The 13,605-nt window shown below is 33.9% G+C and overlaps 1 pseudogene; it reads left to right on the top strand.

Moving 5' to 3' along the window:
* The first annotated feature begins 7,576 nt into the window (after window positions 1-7,576).
* On the top strand, window positions 7,577-9,140 carry LOC120187835 (annotated as a pseudogene).
* Window positions 9,141-13,605: the final 4,465 nt, after the last annotated feature.

Here is a 13,605-nt window from a genome sequence, read left to right as displayed (position 1 = left end):
TATTACAGTATTTTTATTCGAAACTTGTAATATGATTAAGACATATTTTTCCTTTAAGCGATGGCATAAAGATTGCATTATTTATTGATAAATTTGTGTTTATACATTAATCAATATACTTTTTATGAGCCGTATTCACTTTATTTTGTATTTCATATTTATATTATGATTTATTTTGTATTCACTTGTAATATGATTGTTACTCTCAATACTATAATTTTTTAACTTTCTCTTAGTATTTTTTCCCCCTCTTTGGTTTCAAGGAGGATAACATCTCCGACCTTTGGACAAGCGATTGTTACTCATACTTTATTATAACCCTTGCTTTCTTCTTTATCTTCCTTTTCTCTTTCTATTTATTTATTTATTTAAGTTTTTGTGAAAAGTTTTAATAAGTTTTCCTATTTTCTAATAAAATTGGTGATTTTTTTTATATTCTTGTGAAACGTTTTCTTTGCGTTTGCAGACTTTTTTTTTTCTTTTCTCCCTTTTTTAAAAAATTAAATTTAACATTACTTTTTCGATTGATTTTTTAGTTATTTTATTTATTTATTTTTATTTTTGCCCCTTAGACAGATTATCTTATATTGATACCCGCTCTCAAACTCCAACGATGAGTCACAAGTGAGTTATGATAAAACTAATTTATTAATGTCTCGTCATTATTATATATATTTTTATGTTAATGTTGATATATTTTTATGTTAATGTTGATGGTGTTTATCCTTTACACTAACAATTTTATTTATATATATCAGTTTTGAGTTGTTTGATTGAGTGTTTAAGTCTTTACATGTATAGTCTTATTTGACTCTTTAGTGGCTAGTTTGTTCAGTCTCATTTTTTGAAGAAATGATTGATTAATGTGATTAGTTTAGGGGTGTATAATGAGTTTAGTAGCTTGTGAGCAGCTCGAACTTGATTTAGTCAAAATTCGGTAAAAAATCGACTCGAATTGATTTGACTCGAGTTCTTAACGAGCTGGGTCGAGCAAAGTCCAATTTGACTCAATAAGTTCGCGAGCAACTCGTTAATTTTTTTATAATTTTTAGTAGTTATCCTAAAAAACTATTTAATTCAAAAAATTATTAATTTACTAAGAGATAATAAAAAATGATAAATGACTATACTATTAATTTTCTAATAAAAAATGCTAAATTATTAATTAATAATTATTATTTTACTACACCAAAAACCCAACACTAATTATCATTTTAATATATGTATAGATTATTATTTTGGAGTTTAGACTTACAATTTGTTTCATACACTATATTGATAATTTTTAGTTAAATTTATTAATTATGTTTATATTAAGCTCTATGTAGTATTAGTATATTTTACCTATAATTAAAAAATAAGATAAACATTTTGGTGAGCTTAACGAGTAATGAGACGATTAACAAACTTAACGAGAAACGAGCTTAATGTAACACAATAATTCGGTGTTAGTAGTTCGAGTTAACCCGAGAATGTTTAAATTAACCAAAAAAACCTTATAGGAAAGCTTGGTCCTAATGGGGAATTGGGTTGGGCTTGGTTTTGGCCCAACTAGAATTAAAAAGGGCATTTTTAAAAGTTGGGCAAAGCTAGAGTGATCAAGGAAGTAATTATACCCTTTTTATTTTCAAAGGTTGAAATCTTTTAATGAAGAATGATATCATGTATATCATTCTCTTTTTCTCAACTCTCATTTATCTTTCTCTTCTTTCTTCAAACTTCACATCTTTTCTTTAGAAGCTTGAGAAAAAGTGGAAGCTTTATTTGTCTACAATTCTTGTTCGACTTAGATAAGGTAAGAAATGAAATCACCTCTCCTAGAGCTTCAGTTTTAGCCCTCAAACACAAATTTTGGTGATAGTGTCCATCCATGGGTTTTAGTGGTGGGGGTTAAGGAACCCATGGTGTTTTAGCTCACTTTTTAAGATTTTAATCCTAGAAGTGTTCCTAAACTTCCTTATGTTAAGAATAAGAAGTCAGTTAGGGAAGTTAGAAATTTGTTAGAGGATTAGTTAGACAGTTAGCCTCTGTTGTAAATACTATATAAGTGATGTAAATGAGATAAATTAATACATTGAGGCATTTTCAATAATTCCCTTGTTTTAACATGGTATCAGCCTAATTTCGATCTTTTTGCTTTGTGGCTCATGCTTTTGCCTCTTTTTCATTTTGCCCATTTTCTCCTGATTTCATCTTTTCCCCAATTTATTTTCCTCTTTTCTCGACGATGCCTTCTGCAGAGGAAATTGACTTCACTCACTTACTCTATCTCCACCCATCTAATATGCCTGGGCTTCTTCTCGTTTCTCAGCCACTAATTGGCTTAGAAAACTACAGTGTTTGGAGTCATTCAATGAAGATTGCATTACTTGCAAAAAAACAAGCTAGGGTTCATCGATGGCTCCTGTCAACGAAGCGATTACACTGATGTGTTGCAAGTGCAGTGGGATAGATGTAATTTCGTGGTTCTATCTTGGATCTTGAATGCCGTCAGCAAAGATTTATCAGCCGGACTCGTGTTCGCCTCCAACGGTGCTTTCATTTGGAACGATTTGCAGGAGCGGTTTGATAAAATTGATGGCTCTCGCATTTTTTGTTTTGCATCGAGAGATTTCCACTCTCTGTCAAGGTGAATCTACCATTTCTGCTTTCTTTACTCTGTTGAAAATGCTATGGGATGAGTATAAATCCTTGATCCCGTTTACTGCCTGCGACTGTGATGTTTCCCAGCAGAATATGAAACACCTTATTCAACAAAAACTGTTTCAACTCTTGATGGGTTTAAACGAGTCTTACTCAGCGATAAGGAGTCAGATTTTTCTTATGCAGTCCTTGCCTACGGTGAATCAAGCTTATTCCGTGAAGATTCGAGAGGAATCACAGTGTTCTCATCTCTCTGTAGCTGTTGTACCTGATTTGATGGCCTTGTTCTCTAGTTTTGTTGCTTCCTCTAAGCGAAAATATTTCTCTGGTACTTGCGATTACTGCAAGATCAAAGGTCACAAGAAGGACCAATGGTATCGTCTAATTGGATTTCCTTCCAATTACAAGTTTACTAAGAAGAAAGCAGTTTCGAACACTGCGGCAAATTCAACAGTTTCTGTTGACCTGGTGGCTACTTCCACTCGATTCAATTCAGTAGTTTCTTCTCCTCCACTATTCACTCAAGAACAGTATGAACAAATCTTGCAGTTACTGAACAAACCACCTGCAGAATCTGCTGTTAACCTTACAGGTACATTTACTAACGATCCTTTACATTCCAATGCTTCACTTAAATGGATTGTTAACACAGGAGCAACAGACCATATTGTATTTGATTTTAAGAGCCTGGTTTCTTCTAGTCCTTGTAATTCCTCTACTATATTCATATATTTCCCTGATGTAAAAGAGGTTTCTATCACTCATCTTGGTTCTTGTTCTCTTACTTCAGATTATACCCTTGATAATGTTCTTGTTGTTCCACAGTTTAAACATAATTTACTGTCAGTATCACGGCTTACTCATGATCTTGGTTGTTCCCTTACCTTTTATCTTGACTTTTGCCTTCTACAAGATCTCTGCACTGGAAGGATGAAGGGGATTGGTAGGCAATCTAGAGGATTATATTTTTTTGAGTCTACTTCTTTTGCTTCTGGTTTGTCTGTTTCTCAGCCCCCAGCTTTAAATCATTTTTCCTTTACTGCTCCTTGTATGGATTCTGCCAAGCTTGACACTTGTATTTGGCATGCTAGATTAGGGCATGCTGCTTTATCTACAATGAATAAAATAGATTGTTTGCAGTCTGTTAAGTTTCAGCATGATTTGGTGCATAAATGTTCTATTTGTCCTTTAGCTAAACAAACTAGATTACCTTTTCCTATAAGTACCTCTAGGTCGGCCATCCCATTTCAGCTTATTCACATTGGCTTATGGGGTGCATATAGAGTTTCTATATACAGTGGTCATAGGTTTTTTCTTACTATTGTTGATGATCACACTAGGATGACTTGGCTATATTTGTTGAAGAACAAAAATGATGTTTTTTTCTCTTTAAAATAGTTCATTTCCTTAGCCAAAACTCAATTTTCTACCTCTGTTAAAGTCATTAGGAGTGACAATGGCTATGAATTCTTTAATTCAGAATGTTCCCCTTTCTTTTCTTCACTTGGCATTGTTCATCAAAGTTCTTGTGTGGGTACTCCTCAACACAAATGGTGTTGCTGAGAGGAAACATAGACACATCTTAGAGGTTGCCCGAGCCCTTTGTTTTCATTCTAATGTTCCTCTTAAATTTTGGGGTGAGTGTGTACTCATTGCATGTTACATTATCAATAGGCTTCCCTCTTCTGTGATCAAATGGAAAACACCATTTGAGATGCTTTATCACCAACCACCATCTTTGTCTCATCTTAAAGTCTTTGGTTGTTTATGTTATGCAACTAAGCCACACTATAGTGATAAATTCTCATCAAAAGCCATTCCTATTGTGTTCCTAGGTTACTCTGCTACTCAAAAAGGCTACATTCTCTTTAATCTTGACTTAAAAACCTTTTTTGTTAACCGAGATGTTATCTTTCATGAAGATGTCTTTCCATTTAAATTCGCTTCCTCCAATCAGTCTTTTTTCCTCCTCATCCTGATATACCTGACTCTGATTTTTTGCAACTCTCATTCCCTTCCTCACTTAACCAAATTCCTTCCTCATATTCTGTTTTGCCTTCAGCTTCTTTAGAAGATCTTTCTAATTCTTAAACAGATATAGTTACAATCATTATTCCTCAAGCTTCTATTCCTAGCCCTGTGACTACTAGAATATCTTCTAGAGTTTCTAAACCTCCATCTTGGTTACATGATTTTGTTCATACTTGCCAATCTACTTCTCCTTCAGGTCAATATCCCATATCTTACTATATTTCTTATTCTCATTTACCAAAACATACACAAACTTTTGTGCTTTCTGTTTCTCATTTCCCTGAACCAAAAACTTTTCAAGAAGCCCAATCTGATCCTAGATGGGTTAAGGAAATGCATGGGGAAATTCATGCTCTTGAGTTAAATAAAACTTGGACTCTTGTTCCCTTGCCCCCAGGAAAAGTATGAATTGGATGTAAATGGGTATTTTGCGTTAAGTTCAAAGCCTCAGGTGAAGTTGAGAGGTTCAAGGCAAGACTTGTGACTAAGGGTTATAATCAAAGAGAGGGAGTTGATTTTGTGGATACTTTTCCCCTGTTGCAAAGCTTACCATATTTTGTTTTGTTCTTGCACTTGCTGCCATTTTTTATTGGCCTTTGTGGCAAATGGATATTCATAATGCTTTCTTGCAAGGTGATTTACTTGAGGAAGTTTACATGGAGCTACCTCAAGGGTTCTGTAGTCAGGGGGAGAATGTTGTGTGTAGACTACAAAAGTATCTCTATGGCTTAAAGTAAGCCTCGAGACAATGGAATTCCAAGCTCACAGAAGCCCTCATCTCAGCAGGATATAGTCAAAGCAAACATGACTATTTTATGTTACTAAGAGACAAGGGGATTGTATAGCAGTACTTATGGTTTATGTTGATGATCTGTTAATCACAGGGAATGATGCTAAGATGATTTCAGAGTTGAAATGAGTGTTGCATAAGAACTTCAAGATGAAAGACTTGGGAGAACTGAAATATTTTTCGGGCTTGGAAGTTTTGAGAACAAAAGAAGGGATATTATTAAATCAGAGGAAGTATGCCCTTGAGCTTATTCAAGTTGCAGGGATAGGGGGTACAAAACCTGCTGCAACGCCCTTAGAACAAAATACTAAACTCACTATAGTGGAGTATGATCATTCCCTGCAACAAGAGAACAAAGGTGAGGATTGTTTAGCTAACAAAACAGAATTTTAAAGGTTAATTGGCAGGCTGCTTTATTTGACACATACAAGGCCTGATATAGCTTTTTCAGTCCAACATCTTAGCCAGTTTATGCATCATCCGAAGAAAGAGCACATGGAGGCAACTCTTAGAGTGGTAAGGTACATAAAGAATAATCCTGGGTTGGGGATTATCTTGAAAGCTTCAAGTAGTTGTCAGCTGGTGGCTAGTTGTGATTCAGATTGGGCAACATGTCCAATGATAAGGAAGTCAGTGACAGGTTTCTGTGTAAAACTAGGTGATTCACTAGTTTCATGGAAATCAAAGAAACAAAGTACCATAGCGAAATCTTCAGCAAAAGTGCGTATAGAAGTATGGCAGTAACAACTTCAGAACTGATCTGGTTGCAAGGGTTGTTAAAGAAGCTTGGTGTCAATAATAATCAACCTGCAAAGATCTTTAGTGATAGCAAAACAGCCCTATAAATTGCAGCAAATCCTTTGTTTCATGAGAGAACAAAGCATATCGAGATAGATTGTCATTTCATAAGAGAGAAAATTCAGCAAGGCCTGGTTCAAACAGAATTTGTACCAACGGCAGAGCAACAAGCAGATATTCTAACAAAGGCTCTTGGTGTTGCACAACATAATCCAAGTTGGGAGTTGAAGATGTATTTCACTTCCCAACTTGAGGGGGAGTGTTAAGAATAAGAAGTCAGTTAGGGAAGTTAGAAATTTGTTAGAGGATTAGTTAGACAGTTAGCCTCTGTTGTAAATACTATATAAGTGATGTAAATGAGATAAATTAATACATTGAGGCATTTTCAGTAATTCCCTTGTTTTAACACCTTAAACTTCCAAATAAATTAGTAACTCTGGTATTTGATTATTTGTTTAGTGGGAGAAGTTGGAGAAAGCTCCAAGTGCAATGAAAAGGAAAAGCTCACTCTTGGTTGAACTTTGGGTGTTTAAAACAACTTAGAGATTCAAGATAACTCACTTCTAATTCAACTCTACTGCAATGTAGATCACTAGGTGAGTTTGTTAGCTTGCATGAGTCTTAAAGCATGTTCATGATGGATTTCAATGTTTAGTGTTTCCACTACAGTAAAATTGTTCTACAATGGCATTTTTAGCGGCGATTTGAGAGTAAATGCCACTAACTTTAAACATATAGCGGCGTTTACATTCTAAACGCCACAAAATAGTAAATTTAGCAGCATTTTTATACAAACTTCGTAATAGGGTCCATCTATATTGATATTTTTTTTAACAAACGTCGCAATAAAGTACTACTTTAACGATATTTTTATACAAATGTCATAATAGGGTTCATCTATAATGACATTTTTCAAAAAAACGCCACAACAGAGTGGTACTTTAGCGACGTTTTTTTTATAAATACCACAACTGAGTGGTACTTTAGCGGCATTTTTTACAAACGCCGCTACATAGTGGTACTTTAGCGGCGTTTTTATACAAACGCCACAATAGGGTTTATCTATAGTGGTATTTTTCAACAATACCGTAATAGTATAATACTTTAGCGGTGCTTTTATACAAATGCCATAATAGGATTCATCTATAATTGCATTTTTTCAACAAATTTCACAATAAAGTAGTACTTTAGCGGTGTTTTTATACAAACGCCGCAATGATTAAAATATATTTTTTTCAAAACTGATGAACCTTATTAGAGTGGCCCCTTTTCAACTCAAGAATTGAATAATCTATTCTTTGCTTTCTCGCTCGTCTTTCGCCTCTGGAACTTCCCAGGGCGCATCGTCGCCTCCGGCGATATCCGTGGCACAAAACTTCCAAATCATATCTTATATTGCTATCTCTAGGGTTTGTTTGTTGGGCTTTGGATTTGAATCCGGAATCATATTTGGGATTTGGATTGCAGAAGAAAGGAATAACGACGTCGATGACGTAAAAAGACAACGTCGAAGGATCTGTTAGGGTTTTAATCTTATGGCTGGGAGTCGTAAAAGGGGCTAATCTTTTATTTGGATTTCGAACTTTTTCTCCTCAGGTGTTAAAGATCTGGGGCTAATCTTTGAGTGAAGAACAAAAATAAAGAAGGAAAAAGAAAAAGGAAATGAGCGCTACCAGTTTTATAAAGTGTGTGACTGTTGGTGATGGTGCCGTTGGTAAAACTTGTTTGTTGATTTCTTACACCAGCAACACTTTCCCCACGGTAATGTCATTTTTTTCTAAATACTTCAATGTTTAATGTTGAAATGAGTTTGATATTAAGGGAAGAAAAAAACTATCTCTTTGGTTTAAGTCGTTAGCAATTTTGATGAATTGATAAAGAGAAATCCATTGTTGAAGATCGGGTTTCTCATGCTTTTTATTACGGTGGAAAACAGGATTATGTGCTAATTGTTTTTGACAATTTTAGCGCAAATGTTGTTTTCAACGGGAGTACTGTTAATCTAGGTTTGTGGGATACTGCAGGTACTTTGCCCATTGAGGTTTTTGCATTTCTTTTAAAATTTCATTGTTAGAAGAACGTTTATAGAGATTTTCATGGTGATCCTTAATTTTGAAATTCTGGGTAACAAGACAGGAGGATTATAACAGATTAAGAACCTTGAGTTATCGAGGCGTTGATGTGTTCGTCTTGGCATTTTCCCTCATTAGCAAGGCCAGTCATGAAAATGTTTCTAAAATGGTTAGGTTGCATGCATTTTCATAAAATTTCAAACGAAGATAAGTGCTTTGGTTTGGACTCCGGCTTTCAATTTACTGTTCACTTACAGTTATTTTCTTGTTTTCTTTCCAGTGGATTCCCGAGCTAAACCATTATGCCCCTGGTGTGCCTGTTGTTCTTGTTGGAACCAAGCTTGGTACGTTTATAAATTTTCTTTCATGCAATGCTCTCGGTTGAGGAGTATTTAGGTATCCATGCAATGGAAAGGCTATTATTAATCTTACAACAATTCTGAATAGTTTTGGTCTTTATGCTGCGAATTTTAGTGATCCGTAAATGACTTATCTGGAGTTGTTGTAAGTAATCCATGATTGCTTTCTTTACTTAATGATCCAAATCTTCGGGATGATAAGTAGTACCTTAATGATCATCCTGGAGCTGTGGCCATTTCTACAGCACGGGTAACTGATTTTAGCATCAGTCCATGCTTTTCATGAAATGTCATTATGTTTTAACTTGTTTTCCTACTACATGGATTTTTATTATTTACAAGCAGCTAATTTAAGCTCTTCATTTTTCTTATTTGCGCGCCTGCAAGGGAGAGAAGCTGATAAAGCAGATTGATGCACCTGCTTACATCGAATACAGTGCCAAGTAAAATTTACATTACGTTGATATGAATTAATCATACAAAAGCTTGTTTCATCTGTTTTGGTCGGTTGGTCTTTTTTTCATTTGAGTGTTAGTGGAGTTTTGTATCAGTTTACATTACGCCAATTAAAATTTAAAAGAACCTCACTTCTAGATTTTTATTCTCTAGCTTTGCATTTCGTTGTTGCTTTCAGACCCTTTATTTATTCTAATAAGATTACACTAGCTTTGAACCTTATTGTTTTCAGGTCTGTTACTGATTATAATGAGATTACAAACCACTTCATCGAGTGTATCTATGTTCATTTGTACAACACCAAGATGAAGGTAAGAGACTGAGAGTTGATGCTCTAGTATACAAAATTACATTCCAATTTATTTTAATGTAATTGTGTTTATTTTTAGAAATGACTTATTTTATCTCAACTTTGTATGTAGGGTTGCATCAACACTCAGCCTTATGTAGGGTTGCACCAATATTCAGCCTCGGATGACAAATTAAGCGAGAAAAGTGAGAGAAACATAGAGGATATGAAAAACTTCAAAATCAACTTGAAGCTATGAAGAAGCATAATCAAGCAAAAAATTCTTCATCCTAGGTGATTTCTTAGGTTAATGTTTTGTTTATTCTAGTGAATAATATTGAACTAAATTACATTTTTATGGATCTTTGCAAACTTTGAATTATTCATATTTTATGTATTTTTGTTTAATTGGAAGCATAAATTTATTTTTAGGTTGTTATTAGATATTGTTACAAGTTAAATTAGGGCAATACAAAGTAGGAACAAAACATATTGAAAATAACAATGATGAACAATTTACGGGTTCAACGAAGAGCAACCCAATCAAACTTACATATACCAACCTTTTGCAAATAGTGGTGTTTGTGGTAAAAATAGCATTACAAATCATAATATGTAGTGGTGTTTTGTATTACAAACGCCACTAAAAACAATAGCATTAGCGGCGTTTGTGGCAAAAAATGCCACTAAAAACAATATCATAAGCGATTTTTGTGGTAAAAACGCCACTAAAGACAAGAGAATTAGCGGTGTTTGTGGGAAAAAAGCCACTAAAAACAATAGCATTAGCGGCGTTTATGGTAAAAATGCCACTAAAGACAAGAGAATTAGCAACGTTTGTGGGAAAAAATGCCACTAAAGATAAAAGAATTAGCGGCGTTTATGGCCAAAAACACCGCTATATAACTGTACCTTTTGCGGCGTTTTAGGTATACAAACGCTGCTAACTTTTGTAGCGTTCGTTTTAGCAGCTCTTCTTGCGACGCTCTTACTAGCGCCGATAGTATTTTCAGCTGCGCTTAAAAGTGTCGCTATAAGACTAAAAAACGTTGCTAAAATATGTTTTGTTGTAGTGTTCTCAATATGTTAATGGACCTATTATAACCCCTTTAATTAGACATAACACTTTAATAACGTTTGGGGACCTCAGTAGGACTTATAGGAGTGGTGTTGGGGAGATATTTTCGTGCCCAAAACAGGGTATTTCTCGGCATAAGTATCAGTACTAGAAGAATAGTATCGATAATGTTCTTTAGACACTAAAAACAAAAGGGTTTTGGGCTAGAAGTATTGATACCCATGCAATGTGTATCGATATTGTAGGTAGAGTATCGATACCAAGTTCACTTAGTAGATTCTAGTAACCATGTTTGGTATCGGTACTCATGGGAGTATCGATACCAATGATAGAGTATCGATACTCCCCAATAGCTATATTGGTACTTATATATATTTTTCAAAACATCGAAGTCAAATTTGGTATCGATACTCAGGAAAGTATCGATACCACAGACCAGGAGTATCGATACTATCCCTTTTCTATTAGACTTCAATAAGTCAATAGTATTGATATCCAGAGGTCAAATACCAATACTAAGGGGCCTTAGTATAGGTACCCACGAACAATTTTGGGTAAGAAACCCAAGGATTTTAAGGGATAGAATTGAGGGACCTAATAATACCATAACACCATGAAATAAAACTATAAGTGATAATAGTAATAAACTCAGAACAACTAGAAACAATAACAACTAAGTGACATAAAACTAGCCTTGTTTGATGTTCGGGATACAATCAGGACACCCGAGTTATTTTAGCAGTAATCGTATAGTTGGATATCTCAATTAGTGCCAAGGCACTATAGCTGCTAGATAGACGCAGATGCCCTAGAACTCAACGGAGTAAGTTGGTCGGCTGTACATTTCTGGTGTAGTTCCGGATCTCACCCCAAATACCCAAGGATATTTAGGAATACTAGAGGGGTGTGTGAGCTTCGAGATATAGAACCCTCAGTCACACCATGATGCCTACGTCAACATGTCATGTCAGCATTTCCTTAAGTCTTCGTACCTATGCCTCTAGAACATACATTTAGTGAATACATGTAGTATTGTACGGTTATTAGCGAGGCACTGAGCTTGAGCTCAACATTTGGGATGTGTTTTCGTGCGCAGGTTCTTAGGAGGCAGTCCGTGTAGCGTTATCATCACCAGATATTCCAGTACAACCGAGGCTTCAGAGTACGTTTTGATTTGTATTAGAGGGCATGTACTACTTTAGACCCTTTTGTATTTAATCATAACTCTATTTTGATTTAAACTCATTGTATTATTTTGGATGATTTACGAGCTCCCTGTATTTGTAAAACATGTTTACTATGTTTTATTTACATTTCTATGAATGATGTTATATGTAATGGTTTAACATGATTTTAAAAAGAAAAATTTTGGATTAGCCCACTTCGGTGGTATCGTGTGACATCGTAATCTTTCGATCTTCGGTCGAGCTAGATTAGGGTGTTACACTTAAAGAGCACAAGTTGAGCAATAAGTTTTTTTTAACGAGCATGAGTCAAGCAAAGTTTTAACGAGCAACGAGTCGAGTATTGTTCAACTCAGGATCAACTCACTCAATAAGCAATCCTAGATTAGTTTACTCTAATATTTGTAGACTTCTTTTAATTTTATTATATTTTTTCTTTATCCGGTAGAACTCACAACTATTATTAGTTCCAAAAGAATATTTAAGTAATTCATTTCTTAAATTGTGTGGAATGACCATCCAGCTCAGTTGGTAGAGCACAAGGTTCTTAACCTTGAGGTCGTGGGATCGAGTCCCATGGAGGGTATTTCATAATTTGGAGGTCTCCTACGGAAGTTGTTCTCAACCTAGTGTTGGGGGCAGTCTATTATCTTACCTCCCCCTTACCCCATTACATATGGGAACAAGGGACATCCATTTCTTAAATTGTGTTTCATTTATATTGATCATGCATCTCAAATTTTGAGTAAAGTAAAAATATGTAACATTTTTTATTGACATCATTTTAAAATAAACAACTTTAATAACAATATATCATAAAATTATAAGACAGCGAGAAAGGAAGGCTAGCAGGCCTTTTTTTAGTGAGAATATATGTTTAGTATCTTGTTATCTACTCAATATTAAACTTTTAAATTATTATTTTAATAGATAATACTAAAAAAACCAATTTTCATTGTATAAAAAAATAATGCATACTTAATTAATTATTGCATGAAAATGGGCAAACTTCAAAATCTTATTACGAACTTTTTGCTTTGAAGTCAATAATTTGAGTCACAATCACAAAAGTTAAAAATACCAACAACGTAGGTTCTTTCTTTCTACATATTATCGCCTATCATATTTGATTGCTTGGTATTATGAAATACAAGCACTTGCTTTGACACTATTTTAAAGAGATTACCTATTTTTAGAGGAATACATAACGAGGCCCTAAAAACTTTTAAGAGTCATCTCAGAATATTTATGAAAGTAATTTTGGCTTTTCATTTAAAATGCATAAATACTTTTAAACAATTTATTTTCAATTAAAAATTTACTATTAAAAATTATTTCAAATCAAGAAACTGAAAAAACGATGCTTTAACATTGGAAAAGTTCGTTTGGAGAAGCGTTTCCAAAGAAAAATATTTTCATCTAACTTCCGTTGGGATGAAGTTAGAATTAACTAAAAGATTGAATTATCTAAAACTTTATAATCTATAAAAATTAAATTAAAATTAATTTATTAATAAATCGTTATTCAAATTAAATTTTACCATAAGTTTTTTTAAAATAAATTGAGATGATTATAATGTAATATGCACACACATTTTTATCGACCCAACTACTCGGATCTAGATCGTTTAAAAAAATAATATTTTATTTAATCACTGAAATTATTTAATGAATTTAATCTGATTATAACTTTAAATAAAAAAATTTAAAAATTTAAAATATAAATATAAATATAAATAAGATGAAACTAAAAAGGTTTTTCATTGGAGTAAATTTAAGAAAATAACATCCACACATAGAGTAGATGATTAGCCATAAAATAAGGAAAACAACTAAATTTAACTGTAAAGAGAATTCCTTTGTTTCGGTTCCTCCTCTACCAAAGGTCGTAAATCTCCCACTTTT

The sequence above is a fragment of the Hibiscus syriacus genome, unplaced genomic scaffold (assembly GCF_006381635.1).
Source record: "Hibiscus syriacus cultivar Baekdansim isolate YM2019G1 unplaced genomic scaffold, ASM638163v2 tig00113726_pilon, whole genome shotgun sequence".
Taxonomy (NCBI): domain Eukaryota; kingdom Viridiplantae; phylum Streptophyta; class Magnoliopsida; order Malvales; family Malvaceae; genus Hibiscus; species Hibiscus syriacus.
The sequence above is the reverse complement of the archived record's forward strand: the minus strand, read 5'-3'. Positions and strand labels throughout refer to the sequence as shown.